Source organism: Phalangium opilio, unplaced genomic scaffold (genome assembly GCF_054372755.1).
Source record: "Phalangium opilio isolate 3A_F unplaced genomic scaffold, DU_Popi_V2 ptg000013l_1, whole genome shotgun sequence".
Taxonomy (NCBI): Eukaryota; Metazoa; Arthropoda; class Arachnida; order Opiliones; family Phalangiidae; genus Phalangium; species Phalangium opilio.
The window spans coordinates 5,808,198-5,817,531 of record NW_028324148.1 but is presented as its reverse complement, the minus strand read 5'-3'; the positions used below and the strand labels follow the sequence as shown (position 1 = coordinate 5,817,531).

At 40.4% G+C, this 9,334-nt stretch overlaps 1 long non-coding RNA gene across 1 annotated transcript; it reads right to left on the bottom strand.

Annotated features, from left to right (window-relative positions):
* Nucleotides 1-5,176: 5,176 nt before the first annotated feature.
* On the bottom strand, nucleotides 5,177-8,366 carry LOC149707949 (uncharacterized). The gene is made up of 2 exons (XR_016380750.1): nucleotides 7,768-8,366; nucleotides 5,177-7,697 (listed from the first exon to the last, which is right to left on the bottom strand). It is a non-coding gene; the product is annotated as an uncharacterized LOC149707949 (long non-coding RNA).
* Between the last annotated feature and the right edge of the window lie 968 nt (nucleotides 8,367-9,334).

Genomic DNA, 9,334 nt, shown 5'->3' with positions numbered 1-9,334 from the left:
TTTAGTTCTTCTCCGAGTTTACACCGGAGAATCGATGCAAGCAATAACGGCAGTAATAGTCCCTGTGTCCGTATGCGGTGAACGCCTTTGCTAGAAGTCGACTCATGCTTCGGATTAAGCAGAAATGCTTCTTCTCACCCTCGGTTAGTAGCAATAAATCTACTTGACGTGGTTCCTCAACTCTATTGGAACTCACGTAAAGGGGGAAGACCTCTTTCTCATATCCGAATACATTAATCGAAAGGTTATTCACCCGTTCGAAATTCTCTAATTTACCGGTATTTACTTCCACGGGGAACGTAATACCGGCCATGTCCAATTCGTTACTATACTCTAGGTACTTTGTTACACGTTGTGGGTTATTGTTTTTAGGGTGTAAATGCGCCAAAATTGACCATAGGAAACACTTATTGTCCGTATTTTGCACATTTAAAAGGGCCATCTTAGCTAGGAGATTTTTAGGGGTTTCAAAGTACGTACCCCCGTGAAGCGGGAGGTACGCTATGATATTAATTTGCAGGAAGAGAATTTTATCTAGAACCCACCCACTACCTTGCGCTTCGTACTCCTCCATTAAACGTTTCAGAGTCCTAATACTAAAATCTATCTGTCCGGGGATAACGTCGGAGTTCAAAATAGCGAGGTTTCGGGTTCTGTGATAAATTAAATTTTCTACTTCCTCGTCAGTGTCGGCTAACTGACGGGTGTAGCGAGCCCTGACAGTTAAATACCACTTAATCCCTCTATCTCTAGCCAGTTTATTACGTAAGTAATTTTCAATCGCTGCCCTATGTCTACCCACGTACAGCTCTACGTCTGTCTCAGTCGCTACGGGTGTGAAACGTGCACAAAAAATAGCCCTACCGAGTACTTCCAGTTCCTCTAGCTCGTCGTGAAGAGGAACTTCCGGTGACGCAACGATGGGTTCCTCCTCCTGCTCTTGGCCACCGCCACCCTCCTGCTGATCCATAAAGCGATGGATGTCGCGATTCTCCTGGCTGGAAAGGGCTGGGAAGTCATCCTCCTGGTCCATGAACTCATTCAGGGCACGATTTCCATCGTCGGACAGTTCATCCAGATTTTCGCAAACGGTAGGTGGAGGAGTTCCCAGTAGAGATCCATAGATGAGACCTTCCTCTCGGTTCATGAACGCGTCCAGGGCACGATTCTCATCGTCGGACAGTTCATCTAGGGAAGGAATAGGGATGGACGTGGACCGTTTCGGCCGCTTCGTCTCAGGAGTGGATGGGTCGGACGTGGACCGTTTCGGCCTCTGCGTCCCAGGAGGGATAAAGGTGGAGGTTGAGGGACCCGAGAATGGGATAACAGGAGGAACAAAGGTAGAGGTTGATGGACCCAAGAATGGGACAAAGGTAGAGGTTGATGGTCCCGAGAATGGGATAGAAGGAGGAACAAAGGTAGAGGTTGATGGCCCCGAGAATGGGATAGAAGGAGGAACAAAGGTAGAAGTAGATGGACCCAAGAATGGGACAAAGGTAGAAGTTGATGGACCCGCATTGTTCATGAGGGGGAGTGGAACCTTAAAGGTAGAGTGTCGGGCAGCCAAATGCAACGTTAAATTCGCAAGTCTGGTATAAACGGCCGGACATTGCGAGCATGGGTATTTAACATCCCCGTGTTTCTCCCTTTTATGTCTCAAAAGTTCCATGTTCCCTTGGTAGGAACGCTCACAAATATTACACTTAAACATTCTCAAAGAATGAATGAGATAAAGACAATCTCAGAAAAATCGCAAGTACTTGTAAAAATACGCAAGTACTTGTAAAAAAATACGTAAGTACTTGTAAAAAATCGCAAGTACTTGTAAAAATCACAAGTAATTTCGGTACTAGCCCGTAAATTTTCTCTTACCCTCTGCAAAATAACTTGCAACAGCAAATGTTACCAAGTATTGAAAAATACTATAAAGCAACTAAGGAGCAGGTTGTAACTCGTCTGAAGTCAGGAACAGAAGTGACTGAGTTTGAACACGTGCCGGGCTTTTGTACTATTAACGTCGTACATTTAATCTTTGCCCGAGCTATCATATGGGTTTTTTCCATTGGCGCCAAGTCGAAAATTCGCGCCATGTTTCGAAATTCACACTGAGTTTCAATCTAGTTTGTTTACTTACAAGTTTCCTTAAAGCGCTTATCATGATTTCAAATTATTGACATAATACGTTTATTTACCATCCGAGTTTCTCTATCCCCGTTCACCGACCTCTTTATTTACATTTCCTATCCTTGAAATAGGTCTATCAATAAAGAGGAATTGGTTAAAGTTGAAATAATTTCTAAAGTTTATATTTAGAAGTATTAAGCTGAAATAGTATTAAATTTAAATATATTGAAATATGCTTATATTTAGGTAAATGAAAAAGTATTAAATTTGTATTGATTGTAAATTTGTGTATTACACGGATTTTTTAGAGTTGTATACACTTGAACATAAATACAGTGTTAGTTACGATATCGGTTCTACCGTCATATACGTTTGAACCAATATATCCGAAAGGTAATATGACAAATAGGTCTAACATTGACGTCTGATTCACTGACGCCATACACATCATGTACGTTTCACTGACGTCACAACAGGATTGTGAGAAAAATGTTTGATTCACTGGCGCCATAAGAAGAAAAATGATGTGGGCGTCCATTGACGCCATATTTACATGTGCCATGTGCCAGATCTGGCACTGTCTGACGCCAGTGGGCCCATATCGGTATTCTCCATCTACTTAGGGCTCGGGGTTTTTTGGTTGATTTTTTCGAAAAATACGATTAACTACAAATAATCGAAAACTATTCAGAAGTTTTTTCGTTTAAACCATTTTAGATGATATTTCTTGAGATTGAATAATCTTAGTGAGATTTTAACCGACAAATGTATGCAATCGACAAAATTTTTCGAAAAAAAATTATGTAGAAAAAAGGGACGTACTCTACGATCGGTTAAATTAAAAATATTTCATGTTATAAAATCCACATGCTTTGAAGTCTAACTTTTAGCGTAATATTTTGTAATTTAAGGTCGAGCTAAAGCCAAGTTGGGAAGGAGGGAGGGGTTGTTCATATGCCTTTAGTTTCTGCTCATTTCCAAGCAAGTGTTTCAATTAAAAAATTTCAAGACTTTACAAACCGAAAGACAACATTTCAAAGATTACAACAAAATTGTGAAAAACTTTTATTTTTGAAATTACATTAAGTTAAATGACATTAAATTTAAAGTTACTAATTCCAATATATCTTGTCTTTCCGTCGTTTAAATTGCATAAAATTTTGCATACACGCTCATTTACACCTACGCTAGTGGTTAATCGAGACAGTTTTGGAAAATGTCAATTATTTAACTAATTAAGTCACTAATTAAATTAATTTATTCGCTTAATTAGTTACATAATTGACATTTTGCAAAAATGTCTCGATTAACCACTAGCGTAGGTGTAAATGCGCGTGTATGCAAAATTTTATGCAATTTAAACGACGGAAAGACAAGATATATTGGAATTAGTAACTTTAAATTTAATGTCATTTAACTTAATGTAATTTCAAAAATTCAGCCACTCTCTTACGGGTACGGCGAGGTGCGGTGTCGCGCCATCCTGTTGGAACCACATATCCCTCAATACTGCCAATGGTAAATCATTAATGGCATCAGTAAATTCTTGACGCAAAAACTCCAAGTAACGTTGCCCGGTGATGTTCTCATCAAAAAAGAATGGCCCACTGATTCTGTCGCCAATGATGCCAACCCACACATTGGTTTTACAACGCACCTGATGGTAATGCTCCCGAAGCCAGTGAGGATTTTGCTGAGACCAATAGTGAAGGTTATGTCGGTTGACTGTTCCATCTCGATGGAATGTAGCTTCGTCATAGAACATAACCTTGCTATAAGGAAACCTGGCATTTCTTCATCGAGGAACCGCATTGCCATACAAAAGTCCTGACGCCTAAGATAGTCATCCCCGGTTAACGCTTGGTGTAGGTGAATTCGGTAATTATCTTTAATTGCTTATTTTGCTTAATTATCTTTAATTGCTTATTTTGCTTAATTATCTTTAATTGCTTATTTGGTTTAATTAAGTTTAATCTGTACTTCGCAACTAAATTAGTTGGACGCGCAATAGTTATAATGACAATTAAGCTAGCTAATTGCCCTACCAATTTAATTATCCGCAGTAAAACGACGTAAGTCCTAGAATGACTTTCTTTATTACTTAACCCAAGCAAAAAAATCTTAAGTTCCACAGTTTAAAGGTAAACCACGTAATTCGGAGCAGGTACTTAAAACTATTAAAAACAATACTTAAAGGGGAACTCTGCTCGGTTGGCGCCCCTTTAGTGAAACTTTCCTGTGTAGCTCCAAACGCCGAGAAAATGTGCTGCCGCCTAGGCGAAAAAGCTTGCAACTCAGTTTATTTCTAACGAATTTTCTACTCCCCCCTTTCCCCCATCCGTTACCGCACCAACGACGAAGCCACGCTTCCTTTAGGTTCGCCAAACCCCCCTCCCCCATGGATGATGCCCGCGCCACGTGACCGTTGATGGTAGGGATAGCTTAAGAATGTTAAACGGGGGGACGAAAAACGCCAGACTGGGTTTTCTTTTTGCCCCTATATGGAGTAGTGGCACTCCATGTTAATTTCTCATAGAGCGTAACGTAGCCAAAGGCAGGGAGGTGCCATTACTCTATAGTCTTACTGCCATGATTATCCTGGGGACTGCGGTACCAAGAAGGGGTTCGGAGTTTTAAGAGGGCAAAGGTTTAAACTGAAACCCCCTAACATTGCAATACTATTAAGTTTTTTCTCTGTAAGAAGGAGGTACCTCCCCCCCTTTTTTTCAAATAAGGGCAGGGTAGCTTTGACCACCTGAATAGTTTGACAACCAATCACCTATAGTTGATTCCTTTATTCCCTTTTCCCAATGCCATACACACGCCTTTCAATCCATTTTCTCACTCTCTATGTGCTAAAGGCTAGTAGCTTTGAATAGAAAGGTCTTTTATAAAGATTCACTATTTTTTTCGATTCGATATTTTTAACTTAAAATGAAACTATGGAGGCAAATATCTATACTCCTGTTTATCCGCACTTGAGAAACCGTACTTGTCATTATATATTGGCTAATGCTCCTCAACTTTTACAATACTGTCAAGTGAGGTTGAATAAGAGTATATAATGATCATTTTTATTTATTTCTTGGAAAAACTGAAAAAGTACATTGGTTTGAACGTTCTTCAAACGAAAGGGACGTGATCCTTCTTTATATCCTGTGAACACCTGACGTGAAATGATTTGGTTATCTCGATCTAATTCCTTATATCGTGTGATAATTGCGAAGTGTTTCGAACATACTTCTTTCTGAAATGAAATGACTCGTTAATCGCTTTACAATTACCTTTGCCATGTGTAATTGGCGAGTTGTTCCGGGTACAAGTGGCGATTAAATAATGTTATAATCACTGCAGTAACCATAATAGTGAGTAGCCCCTCGACGAGACTGAATTCTATCTCCATTTTTTCGGTGACCACATTCCAATGCACCTAAACATTTCTTTTATCTCCTTTTAAAATAATGAACGAATGAACTTGTATTCAAGGTAGAAATGTCAGAACCGGCCGATATTATGGGTGTGTTTGGGAAGCACTAGCCACCCGGAATTTCACTTTAAAGCAGAGTTGATACTAAGAAAAGGGTAGGAAAACCTCAATTACCCTCCCGAAATTAACACCATCCGCCAAGACTGAGAAATGGTATACATTCATGGATCTGGAGGGAATTCTTAGAACCCAAACAAAAATAAAACCACATTTCTGGTTTACAGAGCCCCTTTACCTACAAACTATAGAAAATTTCGGAATATAAATACTGAGTAACCAACCCACAAGGGAGAGGCGGCCATTGGGGTATTTTCCCTCGCGCCAAGAAGAGACGCCAGAATGAGCCCGAGTTCACTGCTCGCGGGAGGCTAGCCAACTCGCACTGAATCTAGCGGGGTTTCTTGGCGCCAAGGAGGATACCGCAATGGTACCGTATTTAATTTCCGAAATGGTCTATACGGTAGGTAACAAGGCGGATTTAAAAGAGAGGAGGTTCAGAGTCAGACAAAATACACGTAGTCCGCAGTTCATAAAATTACACTGTGGCGTTCCCCAGTTACCATGATTACCACGACCCCCTCACGGCAAGAGGGCGTACGTTCTCGCCCATGCGTTCAAGCCCCCTTTTTCTAGCCTCATCAGCTTGTTTATAATTTTGAATATTCCTCGTTTGCAAGAACGATCACGTGACGTGCGCCTTTACCAACGGCTTACGCGCCGATGCATGTTTTTATTTCCACATTTCCAAAACGAGTCTTCTCTCTTTTTCATCCTCCTTGCTTTTAGCGAGCCGGCACAAAAATTTTCCAACACCATCACACCCTTACCCCACTCAAAGTAACGAAGCAAGTACCAGTCCATACTACCCCTTAATGCCAATAAGGATGAATACATACATCTCCTTTGCTAATTACCACCTGGTATTATCTATCATTCGGTGTTGCTAACAAAGACCAAAATTATTTTGCAATGTGTTAAGGTTGTACAATACCCAACAATGGTCTAAGGCTGTGCAGTGCATGACGCATAAGTTTTTTCTCCTTTCCTAAATCGTAGAAAATGTCTTTAGCCTACCTATTCTCTCCCAAACCTGTCTCGATTTATAGATACAATAGTTTGAAGCGCTACACCCTTTCCCTCTTGAAGCTGCCAGTTTAACAGCTCTATGATTAGACACGGTTATACGAGAAAGAATCACAACATTGTATAGAAAACCCTAGTTGCTAAAGGCTTGTCTATATACATGTACAGGTACACAAACTGGTTCTGATGTTGTAAGACTGAAGTCAGGCCCGATATAGAGTAATGGCAGTACTACCTATGCAAACGGCATACCTCCTATCTCTTAGCTCAGTGTCATGCCCCTACTGGGCGCGTACAGTATCCTCTCTTACAAAAGCGCGCCCAGAGGGAGGGATACACGGTTTTCACCCCTCTCTACCACCATTAGTCTATAGGGTCTTTGCGCGTGACGTCAAGTTACCTACCCCCTTTCCTCTCCCCTTGCCGGCTGCCCGCTCTGGCCACGTTAGCAAGCCATGTTGACATCCCCTGAAAACCGGTTTTCGCCCCCTATTTCTTCTCCCTTTTTACTCTCGCGGAAACACCCTATACACTGTATCCTCAAAAAGTTTTTATAAATACGAAGTTTGAAAAAATATTCTAACTATTGCGACTGTCCACTTAAAATATCGCGAGTGTCCATTTAAAATATCGCGAGCGTCCATTTAAAATATCGCGAGCGTCCATTTAAAATATCGCGAGTGTCCATTTAAAATATCGCGAGTGTCCATTTAAAATATCGCGAGTGTCCATTAAAAATATCGCGAGCGTCCATTTAAATTTTGCCAAGCGTCCAGTAACCCAGTTCAATTTCATTTTGGTTCTCCCAGTGTTACTAAGCCAAGAGGCTGCAGGGAGAAAGGCTACAGTTCAGTTTGACCATCTTGGCTGACGTAGAATGCCTCACAATCAAAACATGGCACTGAAGATAAAGCTGAGAGGGAGAAACTTCTCCCACCTCAATAATTTCAAACATTATTCACACGTCCTGTTAAATTATCAGTAACGTCCTGGTGTATACGTACTATATAAAAGTCACAAAATGTTTAGTCACTAATCTTTTAGATTGGACAAACTTAACATTCGATTTTTACCTCATTTTATTTTTGATGTTCATTACCAAACACCACTAAAATAATTATCCTGATAAAACAAAGCATGAATTAAAACCAGGCATGGATATAGTTTTGATTCTTTTATTAATAGTTACCTATCACCTTCATATAAAACAGTTCCGAACACAATTGACTTCATGCGATATGAAGAAAGCTCAATTCGTTTCTTACTAACCGTCTTTCTGAAATCCCGTCCCTAAGAAAGATACCTAACCGATCGCTAAACGCGCCCGGCCCCAAGCCCCCAACCAAACCAAGTCGAATGATTTCTCAATTCCGCGAATTTCCCCTCTCCTATGACTATAACAGCATAGTACAAAAAAAAAAGAAAAATTCCAAGAATAAAAGAAGTTCCCAGGTGCGAAAAAGAAAAACCGCTCCTCGCTGTCACGAAAGAATGAGGAAAAGGGGTGCAAAATGGACTGCAAGGTTTTGCGCTCTAGGCGAGCTTCATTTATATTGATACGTGGAGTCCAGGTTGAGGGGCAAATAGAGTCTTTGTAACCCACGTGACGCGATTCATCCACTCGTAGGGTATGGTCCTTTTTTCAAATTTTAGGCCACCGCCCCCAACGCGAGCGCCATCCAGCGTTCTACATCGGTAATAAACCTCGCCGACGCTACCTTTAAAGACTATTTTCGTACAATTACAAGCGTATTGTTTCAACACGTGCCAGCTGCTAAGCTTCAACAGAAAGATAATTCATCATAGCCTTTACCAGTAAATTAAAAGTTTAAAACTACACAGCTAAAAAATATGATCATCATCATTACAAAAAACAACACCACAAGACTTCGATAGACAGATCAAGAAATATAAATATTCAACTTCTATGCCGAAACAACAGACACTTTAGACTGGCGTGTTCAAAGAATGAGAGCGACTTTGGATTAAAAAAGCAAAGATATCAAAGAAATAACCCTCGTATTGGTTAAGCGAGTGTCTATAGAACTTCAAGCTGTACCAAGGCCAAACAATACATGTCAATTATTTGGTTTCCCTGCATAATTATATAACGGCTTGGCAAGCCTTGCCTTCAAGTTCATCAACACAATAGAAGTTCATAACAGATATGAATTCGCTAAAAAAAGCTTTTTTGAACAAAAGTTGCTTCAACGTTTTTAAAATTTAGAACAGCAATGGTTTGTTACTAAAATTATATACTTTACTATGTTGGGAGTTTGGGCGCACTCCTGTAAGCCAAGCTTCTGGGCGACAAAGTTTTGAGGGAATAAGGGACTTGTCAGCATGCCTACCCTACAGGAACTGACTACCCCGTGTCCGCGGCTGGTGAAATACCCCAAATCCCCCCTCCTTCACCACCCGATTAAACCTCAAGTACTTCACTCGTAACTCAAAAAAACCCAACTGTGATTAACCGCATAATCACCTTGGACTTCAATTTAAATTTCCATCGAAACGCCTTATGAACGTTATTTTACGGACGTTTGCCAAACAAAACAAGCTCGATGGAATTAGTAAAATAAAGCTGTCAATTAATGACGTTAAGCAGTAATGCTATCTGAGTTCAAAAGTAATAGATAT